Below are 17,360 nucleotides of genomic sequence, written 5' to 3'. Positions count from 1 at the left end.
GACGAAAACTCATCTGTTACAAAGGCATTTCATTTTTTAAATAACCTAAGCATTACCAAATTGAATATAATGATAAAACACACTAATATTAAACATAAGAAAAAAGAATCACTGAAAAATCTATTTTCAAAGTTAAGTTATTCACAAACTAGTGATTCACACAAATTTCAAATTATTCAAAATTTAAACTATTCAATTTTGAAAACTACCGGCACTAACAAAAAGTTTGTAATTTTTTGTACCTAAAGCAAAAATATTCACAAAGAAACTCTAAATACAGCAAAAAAGAACTCAAAAATAAATAAAACAAAAATAAATAAAGCAAAAAAATAAGAAAATAAAAAAGCCCACCTACTAGGCCAGAGCGGCCTGCATACGACTAGAAACTGAACGTGTTGTTGGGCCAGGATGCATGCCCGCAAAGGCCCCGTAGGCCCACAGGGCAGCATAGGACAGGTAGGCCCAGTAGGCCTGCTTTGGAGAGGAGCTCAAGAGAGCTACCGCATTGGGGCCTATAAACCAGTGCGGACGCCCCTCGGCTAGCGAGGTGGGACTAAACTTGCCGCACCGCACCTGCGCCAGCGCATCCCCTTTAGTACCGGGTTGTGGCTCCAACTGGTACTAAAGGGGGGGTCTTTAGTACCGGTTGGAGCCACCACCTGGTACTAAAGGTGGGCGCTTCCCGCCGCTTGGCTTGGTCACTTTAGTACTGGTTGGTGGCTCCAACCGGTACCAAAGGAGGGCTCTATATAAGAAAACACTTCAAAAAAATTCGTCAGTTTGTTCTCGCTCTGCTTCTTCTCCTCTGCCCCATCGCCGCCGCCCCTCGTCGCCGCCCCCGTCGTTGCCCCTCGTCGCCGCCCCCGTCGTCGTCCTCGTCGCCGTCCCCGTCGCCGTCCCCATCGCCGTTCGTCGCCCCGCCCCCGTCGCCGTCCCCTCTGCCTTACCCTTAACTCGTCTCTGTTCATTTTGCAACTCCTGTTTGGAGTTACTAATCTTAGCAACTGAACCGGTATCAAATACTCTGGGCTTATATGAACACTAGTAAAGTACACATCAATAACATGTATATCAAATATACTTTTGTTAACTTTGCCATCCTTCTTATCCGCCAAGTATTTGGGGTAGTTCCGCTTCCAGTGACCATTCCCTTTGCAGTAGAAGCACTCAGTTTCAGGCTTAGGTCTAGCTTTGGGCTTCTTCATGGGAGTGGCAACTTGCTTGCCATTCTTCTTGAAGTTCCCTTTCTTTCCCTTGCCCTTTTACTTGAAACTAGTGGTCTTGTCAACCATCAACACTTGATGGTTTTTCTTGATTTCTACCTTCGCCGATTTCAACATCGCGAAGAGCTTGGGAATCGTTTCCGTTATCCCTTGCATATTATAGTTCATCATGAAGTTCTAGTAACTTGGTGATTGTGACTAGATAACTCTGTCAATCACTATCTTATCTGGAAGATTAACTCCCACTTGATTCAAGTGATTGTAGTATTCAGACATTCTGAGCACATGCTCACTAGCTAAGCTATTCTCCTCCATCTTGTAGGCAAAGTAGTTGTCAGAGGTCTCATGCCTCTTAACACGGGCATGAGTCTGAAATACCAATTTCAGCTCTTGGAACATCTCATATGCTCCGTGAAGTTCAGGACGTTTTTGAAGTCCCGGTTCTAAGCCGTAAAGTATGGTGCACTAAACTATCAAGTAGTCATCATACCGAGCTTGTCAAACGTTCATAACGTCTGCATCAGCTCCTGCAAACAGGTCTGTCACCTAGCGGTGCATCCAGGACATAATTCTTCTATGCAGCAATGAGGATAATCGTCAGATCATGGACCCAGTCCGCATCATTGCTACTAACATCACGGACCAAGTTCACTTATATGAACAAACTTCAGTCATGAAATCACATAACTCATAATACAAATCGTCACAGAACGTTAAGCGCGCAGACCCTACGGGTTCGAGAACTATGTAGCCATGACCGGGACACATCTCCGGTCAATAACCAATAGCGGAACCTGGATGCTCATATTGGCTCCAACATATTATACGAAGATCTTTATCGGTCAAACCGCATAACAACATACGTTGTTCCCTTTGTCATCGGTATGTTACTTGCCCGAGATTCGATCGTCGGTATCCTCATACCTAGTTCAATCTCGTTACCGGCAAGTCTCTTTACTCGTTCCGTAATGCATCATCCCGCAACTAACTCATTAGTCACAATGCTTGCAAGGCTTATAGTGATGTGCATTACCGAGAGGGCCCAGAGATACCTCTCCGATACACGGAGTGACAAATCCTAATCTCGATCTATGCCAACTCAACAAACACCATCGGAGACACCTGTAGAGCATCTTTATAATCACCCAGTTACATTGTGACGTTTGATAGTGCACAAGGTGTTCCTCCGGTATTCCGGAGTTGCATAATCTCATAGTCTGAGGAACATGTATAAGTCATGAAGAAAGCAGTAGCAATGAAACTGTAACGATCATAATGTAAGCTAATGAATGGGTCTTGTCCATCACATCATTCTCCTAATGATGTGATCCCGTTCATCGAATGACAACACATGTCTATGGTTAGGAAACATAACCATCTTTGATAAACGAGATAGTCAAGTAGAGGCATACTAGGGACACTTTGTTTTGTCCATGTATTCACGCATGTACTAAGTTTCCGGTTAATACAATTCTAGCATGAATAATAAACATTTATCATGAAATAAGGAAAAAAATAATAACTTTATTAGTGCCTCTAGGGCATATTTCCTGCAGTCTCCCACTTGCAATAGAGTCAATAATCTAGTTCACATCGCCATGTGTTTTAACACCAATAGTTCACATCACCATGTGATTAATACCCATAGTTCACATCGCCATATGACCAACACTCACAGGTTTTACTAGAGTCAGTAATCTTAGTTCACATTGCCATGTGATTAACACCCAAAGAGTACTAAGGTGTGATCATGTTTTGCTTGTGAGAGAAGTTTAGTCAACGGGTCTGCCATATTCAGATCCGTATGTATTTTGCAAATTTCTATGTCAACAATGCTCTGCACGGAGCTACTCTAGCTAATTGCTCCCACTTTCAATATGTATCCAGATTGAGACTTATAGTCATCTGGATCAGTGTCAAAACTTGCATCGACGTAACCCTTTACGACGAACCTTTTGTCACCTCCATAATCGAGAAACATATCCAAAGGATAATTTTGACCGCTGTCCGGTGATCTACTCCTAGATCACTATTGTACTCCCTTGCCAAACTCAGTGTACGGTATACAATAGATCTGGTACACAGCATGGCATACTTTATAGAACTTATGGCTGAGGCATAGGGAAAGACTTTCATTCTCTCTCTATTTTCTGTCGTGGTCGGGCATTGAGTCTTACTCAACTTCACACCTTGCAACACAGGCAAGAACTCCTTCTTTCACTGTTCTATTTTGAACTACTTCAAAAACTTGTCAAGGTATGTACTAATTGAAAAAACTTATCAAGTGTCTTGATCTATCTCTATAGATCTTGATGCCCAATATGTAAGCAGCTTCACTGAGGTCTTTCTTTGAAAAACTCCTTTCAAACACTCCTTTATGCTTTCCAGAAAATTCTACATCATTTTCAATCAACAATATGTCATTCACATATACTTATCAGAAAGGCTGTAGTTCTCCCACTCACTTTCTTGCAAATACAGGCTTCACCACAAGTCTGTATAAAACTATATGCTTTGATCAACTCATCAAAGCGTATATTCCAACTTCGAGATGCTTGCACTAGTCCATAGATGGATCGCTGGAGCTTTGCACACTTTGTTAGCACCATTAGGATCGACAAACCTTCTGGTTCTATCATATACAACTCTTCTTAAGAAATCCATTTAAGGAATGCAGGTTTGACATCCATTTGCCAAATTTCATAAAATGTGGCAACTGATAACATGATTCGGACAGACTTTTAAGCATCGATACAAGTGAGAAAATCTCATTGTAGTCAACACCTTGAACTTGTCAAAAACTTTTTCGACAAGTCTAGCTTTGTAGATAGTAACACAACTATCAACGTCCGTCTTCCTCTTGAAGATCCATTTATTTTCTATGGCTTGCCGATCATCGGGCAAGTCAACCAAAGTCCACACTTTGTTCTCATACATGGATCCCATCTCAGATTTCATGGCCTCAAGCCATTTCGCGGAATCTGGGCTCATCATCGCTTCCTCATAGTTCGTAGGTTCGTCATGGTCAAGTAACATGACCTCCAGAACAGGATTACCGTACCACTCTGCTGCGGACCGTACTCTGGTTGACCTACGAGGTTCGGTAGTAACTTGATCTGAAGTTTCATGATCATCATCATTAATCTTCCTCACTAATTGGTGTAGGCATCACTGGAACTGATTTCTGTGAGGAACTATTTTCCAATTTGGCAGAAGGTACAATTACCTCATCAAGTTCTACTTTCCTCCCACTCACTTCTTTCGAGAGAAACTCCTTCTCTAGAAAGGATCCATTCTTAGCAACAAAGTCTTGCCTTCGGATCTGTGATAGAAGGTGTACCCAACATTTTCTTTTGGGTATCCTATGAAGACACACTTCTCCGATTTGGGTTTGAGCTTATCAGGTTGAAACTTTTTCACATAAGCATTGCAACCTCAAACTTTAAGAAACGACAGCTTAGGTTTCTTGCCAAACCATTGTTCATACGGTGTCGTCTCAATGGATTTAGATGGTGCCCTATTTAACGTGAATGTAGCTGTCTCTAATGCATAACCCCAAAATGATAGTGGTAAATCAGTAAGAGACATCATAGATTGCACTCTATCCAATAAAGTACGGTTATGACGTTCGGACACACCATTATGCTGTGGTGTTCCAGGTTGAATGAGTTTGTGAAACTATTCCAAATTGTTTTAATTGAAGGCCAAACTCGTAACTCAAATATTTGCCTCTGCGATCAGATCGTAGAAACTTTATTTTCTTGTTACGATGATTCACTACTTCACTCTGAAAATCTTTGAACTTTTCAAGTGTTTCAGACTTGTATTTCATCAAGTAGATATACACATATCTGCTCAAATCATCTGTGAAGGTCAGAAAACAATGATACCCGCCGTGAGCCTCAACACTCATTGGACCGTATACATCGGTATGCATTATTTCCAATAAGTCAGTGGCTCGCTCAATTTTTCCAGAGAACGGACTCTTAGTCATCTTGCCCATGAGGCATGGTTCGCAAGGATCAAGTGATTCATAATCAAGTGAGTCCAAAAGCCCGTCAACATGGAGTTTCTTCATGCGCTTGACACCAATATGACCTAAACGGCAGTGCCACTAATGTGTTGCACTATCATTATCAACTTTGCATCTTTTGGCATCAGTATTATGAACATGTGTATCAACACGATCGAGATAAAATAAACCATTTATTTTGAGTGTATGACCATAGAAGGTTTTATTCATGTAAACAGAACAACAATTATTCTTTGACTTAAATAAATAACCGTATTGCAATAAACATGATCTAATCATATTCATGCTCAACGCAAACACCAAATAACATTTATTTTAGGTTCAACACTAATCCCGAAGGTAAAGGGAGTGTGCGATGGTGATCTTATCATCCTTGGAATCAATTCCAACACAAATCGTCACTTCTCCCTTAACTAGTCTCTGTTTATTTTGCAGCTCTTGTTTTGAGTTACTACTCTTAGCAACTGAACTAGTATCAAATACCGAGGGGTTGCTATAAACACTAGTAAAGTACACATCAATAACATGTATATCAAATATACCTTTGTTCACTTTGCCATCCTTCTTATCCGCCAAGTATCTAGGGGCAGTTCCACTTCCAGTGACCATTTCCTTTGCAGTAGAAGCACTCAGTTTCAGGCTTGAGTCTAGCTTTGGGTTTCTTCACGGGAGTGACAACTTGTTTGTCATTCTTTCTTGAAGTTCCCTTTCTATTCCTTTGCCCTTTTCTTGAAACTAGAGGTCTTGTAAACCATCAAAATTTGATGCTCTTTCCTGATTTCTACCTTCACCAATTTCAGCATCGCGAAGAGCTCGGGAATTACTTTCGTCATCCCTTGCATATTATAGTTCATCATGAAGTTCTAGTAACTTGGTGATAGTGACTAGAGAACTCTGTCAATTACTATCTTATCTGGAAGATTAACTCCCACTTGATTCAAGCAATTGTAGTACCCAGACAATCTGAGCACATGCTCACTGGTTGAGCTATTCTCCTCCATCTTGTAGGCAATGTACTGTCAGAGGTCTAGTACCTCTCGACACGGGCATGAGTATGAAATACCAATTTCAACTCTTGGAACATCTTATATGCTCCGTGGCGTTCAAAACATTTTTGAAGTCCCGGTTCTAAGCCGTAAAGCATGGTGCACTTAAACTATCAAGTAGTCATCCTATCGAGCTCTGTCAAATGTTCATAATGTCTACATCTGCTCCTGTAATAGGTCTGTCACCTAGCGGTGCATCGAGGACATAATTCTTCTGTGCAGCAATGAGGATAATCCTCAGATCATGGACCAAGTCCGTGTCATTGCTACTATCATCTTTCAACTTATTTTCCCTAGGAACTGATACGTCTCCAACGTATCTATAATTTTTTATTGTTCCATGCTATTATATTATCCATTTTGGATGTTTAATAGGCTTTAATATACACTTCTATATTATTTTTGGGACTAACCTATTGACCCAAGGCCCAGTGCAAATTGCTGTTTTTTTCTATTTCAGTGTTTCGCAGAAAAGGAATATCAAACGGAGTCCAAACGGAATGAAACCTTCGGAAGCGTGATTTTTGGAACAAACGTGATCCAGAGGACTTGGCGTGGACATCAAGAAATCAACGAGGAGGCCACGAGGCAGGGAGGAGCGCCTGCCCCCTGGGCGCGGCCCCCACCCTCGTGGGCCCCTCGCAGCTCCACCGACCTACTTCTTCCTCCTATATATACTCATATACCCCGAAACGAACCAGGAGCACCACAAAACCCTATTTCCACCGCCACAACCTTCTGTACCCATGAGATCCCATCTTGGGGCCTTTTCCGGCGCTCCGTCGGAGGGGGAATCGATCACGGACGGCTTCTACATCAACACCATAGCCTCTGCGATGATGTGTGAGTAGTTTACCTCAGACCTTCGGGTCCATAGTTATTAGCTAGATGGCTTCTTCTCTCTCTTTGGATCTCAATACAAAGTTCTCCTCGACCTTCTTGGAGATCTATTCGATGTAACTCTTTTTGCGGTGTGTTTGTCGAGATCCGATGAATTGTGGGTTTACGATCAAGATTATCTATGAAAAATATTTGAATCTTCTCTGAATTCTTTTATGTATGATTGGTTATCTTTGCAAGTCCCTTCGAATTATCAGTTTGGTTTGGCCTACTAGATTGATCTTTCTTGCAATAGGAGAAGTGCTTAGCTTTGGGTTCAATCTTACGTTGCTCGATCCCAGTGACAGAAGGGGAAATGACACGTATTGTATTGTTGCCATCGAGAATCACAAGATGGGGTTTATGTCATATTGCTTGAGTTTATCCATCTACATCATGTCATCTTACCTAATGCGTTACTTTGTTCTTATGAACTTAATACTCTAGATGCATGTTGGATAGCGGTCGATGTGTGGAGTAATAGTAGTAGATGCAGGCAGGAGTCGGTCTACTTGTCGCGGACGTGATGCCTATATACATGATCATGCCTAGATATTCTCATAATTATGCACTTTTCTATCAATTGCTCGACAGTAATTTGTTCACCCACCGTAATACTTATGCTATCTTGAAAGAAGCCACTAGTGAAACCTATGGCCACCGGGTCTATTTTCCATCATATAAGTTTCCAATCTATTTTTACTTTGCAATCTTTACTTTTAATCTTTATCATAAAAATACCAAAAATATTATCATCTCTATCAGATCTCACTTTTGCAAGTGGCCGTGAAGGGATTGACAACCCCTTTATCGCGTTGGTTGCAAGGTTATTATTTGTTTGTGTAGGTACGAGGGACTTGCGTGTGGCCTCCTACTGGATTGATACCTTGGTTCTCAAAAACTGAGGGAAATACTTACGCTACTTTGCTGCATCACCCTTTCCTTTTCAAGGGAAAACCAACGCATGCTCAAGAGGTAGCAAGAAGGATTTCTGGCGCCGTTGCCGGGGAGTCTACGCAAAAGTCAAGACATACCAAGTACCCATCACAAACTCTTATCCCTCTCATTACATTATTTGCCATTTGCCTCTCGTTTTCGTCTCCCCCACTTCACCCTTGCCGTTTTATTCGCCCTCTCTTTCCGTTCGCGTCTTTTTCGCTTGCTTCTTGTTGCCTGTTTGCCCTAATGGCCCTGCCTAAAAACGTTGATCCTTACCTTAAAAGGTTGGAAGGAATTGAAAACAACGTCAGAAGCTTTATGACTTTGCAATTTGAGCATAATAATTTCTTTAGAAACGAGCTTACAGAACAACAAAGCTTTATGGAATGCATGAATAAAGAGCTTGATGATATGTCTAAGGAATTTTATGGCTTGAGATCTCAGTTTGCTCATCTTGAAAAATTAATTGCCCAAATTTCGGATAAGCAGGCCACCTTAGTCAATAAGATGGGCGCTAACCGGAAGATTTACAAGGTAATAGGGATGAAGATCTAAAAGTGATTAATGTGTCTCCTATTAAATCTTTGTTTTGCAATATGAATCTTGATAATGATGGGACTGAAGATGAGTCAACTTTAGTTAAAAGGCGTCCCAATGTTTCGGAGTATTTAGATCTTGATGCAAAAATTGGTAAAAGTGGGATTGAAGAGGTCAAAACTTTACATAGCAATGAACCCACTATTTTGGATTTCAAGGAATTTAATTATGATAATTGTTCTTTAATAGATTGTATTTCCTTGTTGCAATCCATGCTAAATTCTCCACATGCTTATAGTCAAAATAAGGCTTTTACCAAACATATCGTTGATGCTTTAATGCAATCTTATGAAGAAATCTTGAATTGGAAGTTTCTATCCCTAGGGAACTTTATGATGAGTGGGATCATACTATTAAAATTAAAATTAAAGATTATGAATGCTATGCTTTGTGTGATTTGGGTGCTAGTGTTTCCACGATTCCAAAAACTTTGTGTGATATGTTAGGTTTCCGTGAATTTGATGATTGTTCTTTAAACTTGCACCTTTGCGGATTCCACCATTAAGAAACCTATGGGAAGAATTAATGATGTTCTTATTGTTGCAAATAGGAATTATGTGCCCGTAGATTTCATTGTCCTTGATATAAATTGCAATCCTTCATGTCCTATTATTCTTGGTAGACCCTTCCTTAGAACGATTGGTGCAATTATTGATATGAAAGAAGGGAATATTATATTCCAATTTCCGTTAAGGAAAGGCATGGAACACTTTCCTAGAAAGAAAATTAAATTACCTTATGAATCTATTATGAGAGCTACTTATGGATTGCATGCCAAGGATGGCAATTCCTAGATCTATCCTTGCCTTTATGCCTAGCTAGGGGTGTTAAACAATAGCGCTTGTTGGGAGGCAACCCAATTTTATTTTTGTTTCTTGCTTTTTAGTTCTGTTTAGTAATAAATCTTTGATCTATCCTCTGGTTAGATGTGTTTTCATGTTTTAATTAGTGTTTGTGCCAAGTAGAACCTTTGGGAAGACTTGGGTGAAGTCTTTTTGATCTTGCTGTAAAAAACAGAAACTTTAGCGCTCAAGAGATTAGCTACAACTTTTTACTGGAGAGTGCTATTGTCACAGCCTGAATTTTGGCCCATTCTTTTTCATTTGATTTTCTGAGGTTTTTGCTTGAGTTTTCCTTTTCCGTGGATTTGTGGTCTGGAAACTGAAGAAGATGACCTCTTCTTTATTTCTAGAGTGGCTTGTCATCCTCAAATCCTTTCCTAGACCTTCCCATTTTCATCTAGCCCAAATCCCAACATTCTTTTTATTGGGGATATTCCTTTTCTATTAAAGGAATAAGCCTAATTGCCCTAGGTTGTGAAGCAACCTATATCTCCATCACTCCTAAAATTCCCAAATAATTCTCATAATTTTTTGGAGTCATATCTTCCTCAAATATGACAAATTATTTCATTTGCCATGTTTATCATCATGCTCAATAATTCATTTCCTATTCTGTCCTAAATGGCACATTGTGAAGCAAGTGCTATTTTCCTTTTCCCAAGTGGCCTCAAACTCCTTGGACACCTTTTCATGTCCATATCATTGCCACATGCCAAAATGCAACCTCATTTGCCTAGTAGTCATTTAATTATGATTTTCCAAAGTTTCTGTCCAGAAAGAAATTTTGTGAAGGAGGTACAAGCTAGGCATATCCAAATGAGTTGCAATTTATGCATGACCTCAATAGCATCATACAATAGCCCTCCACCAAAGTTGAGCTAATTTAATTGCTCCATGTGAGCTCATCTTCAATTCTTTGGTTCTGTCCAAAAATTCAGTTTGTGAAGCAATTATATTTTATCTTGCTCCATTATGGCTGTAAATTTTTCTAGACCTTCTCCTACCTGTATAACCTATCTCCACCAAATTTGTGCATATTTTGTTTGGCCATTTTCCCTTAGGAATTTTCCTAAGATTCTGTTCAGAGAATACCATCATGAAGGAAGTACCACTTTGGCTTTTCCAAATGGTATGAAATTTGTATGGCACTCTCATATGCCCAAATCATCCTGGCATGCCAAATTTCAGCTCAAGTGGCTTCACCATTTGAGTGCATCATCTTGATTTCTATTCTGGACCAATTTAGGCAGTTGTGAAGCAACTATATCAAATATTGGTCCAAATCCCTCCATAATTTCCAGGACCGTAGTCCTTCCATAGTAAAACACCTCAGACAACTCTGTTTGACCCAATCATCTCCCTGTTGATCAGCAGTACTCGTCCAAATTTGATATAGCAACCTTGTCAAGCTTGCTCCCCTCTGCTCCCTAGACTTCTGTGTGATCCATCACCTCCCTTGGCCTCTTCTACGCAGGGGCTTGTCTCTAGACATCTCACAACATCCCTTGGCCTCTTCTCCTTGCCAGCCCACGTGGTGACCACCGCCCTGGCACGCCATGGACGCGAGCTGAGCGACGTTTTGCTCGGGCCCCTCCTCGGTTCGTCGTGCTCGTGCGCCTCGTCATGTCCAACAGCTAGCACGCGTTGTCGCCGTCCCGCTGGACCTTTCTCCCCCTCCCGAAGCCTCCTCGCTAGTCCTCGTCGCTGTTCATGCACGAGCACACAGTGCCGACCAAGCATTTATGGTGTTCGGCTTCTTCCTCCCTTGTCTCGGAGCTCTGGCTCGTCTCCGTGATGCTCTGCTGCTCGTCGCCTTCTCCCTCGTCACCTTTCCGAGCCCTCCCCGTGCCTCTGCTCGTGCCAGTGCGATGGCACACGCGTCACCGCGGCCGTGCTCGACGAACCGCCTTGCCGCGGCTATTTAAGCCAGCCCCGACCCCTCCTGAGCTCACCACTCGAACTCACGCACTCCTAGCTACCTCCCCGACCACCCAAACGAGCTCAACGAGCTCTCTGGTTCCCCCCATGGCCACCGTGCCCGCATCGGCCTCGGCCTAAATTCACTCAATGCCGAGCCCCTCTCTCCTCCTCTCCACCTCCAGTAGTTTCCCCGTAGTCCAGCGACCCTCCTCTACCCTTCAGCCCGGCGCTGGAGTGCTCGTGGCCGCGTGCCCCAAGATCAACCGCCGCCGCTGCCCTCGGCCTCCGCGAGCCGCCGTCACTCCAGGCCTCCCCAACGCCTGCTCCTGCTCCAGGAGGGAGCAACACGCCGTTCCGCGCCCGCCGGTGGTCCTAGCTCCACCGTGGACGGCCGGAGCTGCCCAGGCCATCGCCGGCGCCGCGCGGCCTCGCCTCTCCCCTGCTTCTGTCGAGGGGAAGAAGGAGACCAGCGGGAGGAGAGAGAGAGCACCGCGGGACCCACCTGTAAGCGAGCTAGGAGCCGGCCCCGCGTTGACCCCGCCCACTGATACGTCTCCAACGTATCTATTATTTTTGATTGCTCCATGCTATATTATCTTCTGTTTTGGACATTATTGGGCCTTATTATTCACTTTTATATTATTTTTGGGACTAACCTATTAACCGGAGGCCCAGCCCAGAATTGTTGTTTTTGCCTATTTCAGAGTTTCGCAGAAAAAGAATATCAAACGGAGTCCAAACGGAATGAAACCTTCGGGGACGTGATTTTCGGAACGAACATGATCCAGAGGACTTGGACCCTACGTCAAGAAAGCCACCAGGTAGGGGGGCGCGCCTACCCCCCCTCCCCTAGGCGCGCCCTCCACCCTCGTGGGCCCCATGTTGCTCCACCGACGTACTCCTTCCTCCTATATATACCTACGTACCCCCAAACGATCAGATACGGAGCCAAAAACCTAATTCCACCGCCGCAACCTTCTGTACCCACGAGATCCCATCTTGGGGCCTGTTCCGGAGCTCCGCCGGAGGGGGCATCAATCACGGAGGGCTTCTACATCAACACCATAGCCTCTCCGATGAAGTGTGAGTAGTTTACCTCAGACCTTCGGGTCCATAGTTATTAGCTAGATGGCTTCTTCTCTCTTTTTGGATCTCAATACAATGTTCTCCCCCTCTCTCGTGGAGATCTATTCGATGTAATCTTGTTTTTCGGTGTGTTTGTTGAGACCGATGAATTGTGGGTTTATGATCAAGTTTATCTATGAACAATATTTTAATCTTCTGAATTCTTTTTTGTATGATTGGTTATCTTTGCAAGTCTCTTCGAATTATCAGTTTGCTTTGGCCTACTAGATTGATCTTTCTTGCAATGGGAGAAGTGCTTAGCTTTGGGTTCAATCTTGCGGTGTCCTTTCCAAGTGACAGTAGGGGCAGCAAGGCACGTATTGTATTGTTGCCATCGAGGATAACAAGATGGGGCTTTTATCATATTGCATGAATTTATCCCTCTACATCATGTCATCTTGCTTAAAGCGTTACTCTGTTCTTATGAACTTAATACTCTAGACGCATGCTGGATAGCGGTCGATGTGTGGAGTAATAGTAGTAGATGCAGGCAGGAGTCGGTCTACTTGTCTCGGACGTGATGCCTATATACATGATCATACCTAGATATTCTCATAACTATGCTCAATTATGTCAATTGCTCAACAGTAATTTGTTCACCCACCGTAAAATACTTATGCTCTTGAGAGAAGCCACTAGTGAAACCTATGCCCCAGGTCTATTTTCCATCATATTAATCTTCCAACACTTAGTTATTTCCGTTGCTTTTATTTTACTTTGCATCTTTATCACAAAAATACCAAAAATATTATCCTATCATATCTATCAGATCTCACTCTCGTAAGTGACCGCGTTGGTTGCGATGATTTATTTGTTTGTGTAGGTGCGAGGGACTTGCGTGTAGCCTCCTACTGGATTGATACCTTGGTTCTCAAAAACTGAGGGAAATACTTACGCTACTTTGCTGCATCACCCTTTCCTCTTCAAGGGAAAACCAACGCAGTGCTCAAGAGGTAGCAAGAAGGATTTCTGGCGCCGTTGCCGGGGAGGTGAGTGCTTGAAGGTATATCTTTAGATCTTGCAATCGAATCTTTTTGTTTCTTGTTTTATCACTAGTTTACTCTATAAAAGAAAACTACAAAAAAATGGAATTAAGGGTGCCTCATATGCTTCATCTTTTTAATATCTTTTGTGAAAATGATGGGAAGGAAAATTGTGCTCAAGTACTAGAAGAAGAATTACATAGAATGCTTGGCATAAAATATGTGAATGATGAGCATGATTGCAATGTTGTTAGTATGAATTCTTTGAATACCCATGATGCTGATGATATGCAACGCCACAAGCTTGGGGAAGCTATGTTTGATGGAGATGATATTTTTTGTCACCCAAGTTTTGATGAGCAAATTTATTATGATGAAAGCATGTCTCCTATTTATGATTATTATTGTGATGACACGTATGCTATAAACAATGAAGATAACCATGAAACTTGTCATCATGATTTTAATTTTCAATTGGATTATGCTTCACATGATAGTTATTTTGTTGAGTTTGCTCCCACTACTATTGATGAGAATAGATTTGCTTATGTGGAGAGTAATAAAAATTCTATGCTTGTAGATCATGAAAACAATGCTTTATGTGATGGTTAGATTGTTGAATTAATTCATGATGCTGCTGAAAATTACTATGAGAGAGGATCATATGCTTCTACATATTGCAATAATATCATGTTTCCTCTCTATGTGTTGAAAATCTTGAAGTTATGCTTGTTTTTCCTTCCTATGCTAGATGATTCTTGCTCCAATAAGTTGTTTGTTCACAAAATCCCTATGCATAGGAAGTGGGTTAGACTTAAATGTGCTAGTCATATTCTTCATGGTGCTCTCTTTATGTTTCGATTCTTATCTTTTATGTGAGCATCATTGAAATCATCATGCCTAGCTAGGGGCGTTAAACGTTAGCGCTTGTTGGGAGGCAACCCAATTTTATCTTAGTTCTTTTCTTTTTGTTCCTGTTTAGTAATAAATAAATCATCTAGGCTATGGTTAGATGTGGTTTTATGTTTTAATTAGTGTTTGTGCCAAGTAAGACCTATAGGATCTTCTTGGATGATAGTTATTTGATCTTGCTGAAAATTCCAGAAACTTTCTGTTCACGAAAACAATTGTTTAAAATCACCAGAACGTGATAAAATACTGATTCCAATTGCAGCAGATCAATAAACAAATTGTCTAGGTCTTCCTATTTTGGTAGAATTTTTTGAGTTCCAGAAGTTTGCGTTAGTTACAGATTACTACAGACTGTTCTGTTTTTTGCAGATTCTGTTTTCCGTGTGTTTCTTGCTTATTTTGATGAATCTATGGCTAGTAAAATAGTTTATAAACCATAGAGAAGTTGGAATACAGTATATTTAACATCAATACAAATAAATAATGAGTTCATTACAGTACCTTGAAGTGGTGTTTTGTTTTCTTTCGCTAACGGAGCTCACGAGATTTTCTGTTAAGTTTTGTGTTGTGAAATTTCCAAGTTTTGGGTAAAGATTCGATGGACTATGGAATAAGGAGTGGCAAAAGTCTAAGCTTGGGGATGCCCAAGGCACCCCAAGGTAGTATTCAAGGACAACCAAAAGCCTAAGCTTGGGGATGCCCCGGATGGCATCCCCTCTTTCGTCTTCGTTCATCGGTAACTTTACTTGGAGCTATATTTTTATTCACCACATGATATGTGTTTTGCTTGGAGCGTCGTTTTATTTTCTTTAGCTTTGCTTGCTGTTTGAATAAAATACTAAGATCTCAAATTCTTAAATGTTAGAGAGTCTTCACATAGTTGCATAATTATTAAACTACTCATTGATCTTCACTTATATCTTTCGGCTTCACTTATATCTTTTAGAGCACGACGGTGGTTTTATTTTGAAAAAAAATAGATGAACTCTCGTGCTTCACTTATATTATTTTGAGAGTATTTAGAACAGCATGGTAATTTGCTTGGGTTATAAAACTATTCCTAATATGATGGGCATCCAAGAGGGATATAATAAAAACTTTCATATAAAGTGCATTGAATACTATGAGAAGTTTGATTCCTTATGATTGTTTTGAGATATGAGGATGGTAATATTAGAGTCATGCTAGTGGAGTAGTTGTGAATTTGAGAAATACTTGTGTTAAAGTTTGTGATTCCCGTAGCATGCACATATGGTGAACCGTTATGTGATGAAGTCGGGGCATGATTTATTTATTGATTGTCTTCCTTATGAGTGGCGGTCGGGGACGAGCGATGGTCTTTTCCGACCAATCTATCCACCTAGGAGCATGCGCGTAGTACTTCATCTAGATAAGTAATAGATTTTTGCAATAAGTATGTGAGTTCTTTATGACTAAGGTTGAGTCCATGGATTATACGCACTCTCACCCTTCCACCATTGCTAGTCTCTCTAATACCGCGCACCTTTCGCCGGTATCATACACCCACGATATACCTTCCTAAAAACAGCCACCATACCTACCTATTATGGCATTTCCATAGCCATTCCGAGATATATTGCCATGCAACTTTTCACCGTTCCGTTTATTATGACACGCTCCATCATTGTCATATTGCTTTGCATGATCATGTAGTTGACATTGTATTTGTGGCAAAGCCACCATTCATAATTCTTTCATACATGTCACTCATGAGTCATTGCACATCCCGGTACACCGCCGGAGGCATTTCATATAGAGTCATATTTTGTTCTAAGTATCGAGTTGTAATTCATGAGTTGTAAGTAAATAAAAGTGTGATGATCATCATTATTAGAGCATTGTCCCAGTGAGGAAAGGATGATGGAGACTATGATTCCCCCACAAGTCGGGATGAGACTCCGGACGAAAAACTAAAAAAAAAAGAAAAAAAAAGAGGCCATAAAAAGAGAGAAAAGGCCCAAATAAAAAATAAAAAAATAAAAAAAAGAGAGAAAAAGAGAGAAGGGGCAATGCTACTATCCTTTTACCACACTTGTGCTTCAAAGTAGCACCATGATCTTCATGATAGAGAGTCTCCTATGTTGTCACTTTCATATACTAGTGGGAAATTTCATTATAGAGCTTGGCTTGTATATTCCAATGATGGGCTTCCTCAAATGCCCGAGGTCTTCGTGAGCAAGCAAGTTGGATGCGCACCCACTTAGTTTCTTTTTGAGCTTTCATACACTTATAGCTCTAGTGCATCCGTTGCATGGCAATCCCTACTCCTCGCATTAACATCAATTGATGGCCATCTCCATAGCCCGTTGATTAGCCTCGTTGATGTGAGACTTTCTCCTTTTTTTGTCTTCCCACATAACCCCTACCATTATACCTTATTCCACCATAGTGCTATATCCATGGCTTGCGCTCATGTATTGCGTAAGAGTTGAAAAGGCTGAAGCGCGTTAAAAGTATGAACCAATTGCTTGCTAAAACTGGGGTCGTACATGACATGAATATTCTGTGTGGGGAAGATGGAGCATAGCCAGACTATATGATTTTGTAGGGATAACTTGCTTTGGCTATGTTATTTTGATAAGACATAATTGCTTAGTTAGTATGCTTGAAATATTATTGTTTTTATGTCAACATTAAACTTTTATCTTGAATCATATCAAATCTGAACATTCATGCCACAATAAGAAGAATTACATTGAAATTATGCCAAGTAGCATTCCACATCAAAAATTCTGTTTTTATCATTTACCTACTCGAGGACGAGTAGGAATTAAGCTTGGGGATGCTTGATACGTCTCCAACGTATCTATAATTTTTATTGCTCCATGCTATATTATCTT

The sequence above is a fragment of the Aegilops tauschii genome, chromosome 7 (assembly GCF_002575655.3).
Source record: "Aegilops tauschii subsp. strangulata cultivar AL8/78 chromosome 7, Aet v6.0, whole genome shotgun sequence".
In the NCBI taxonomy this organism is placed as follows: domain Eukaryota; kingdom Viridiplantae; phylum Streptophyta; class Magnoliopsida; order Poales; family Poaceae; genus Aegilops; species Aegilops tauschii.
Note: the sequence above shows the minus strand (reverse complement) of the source record.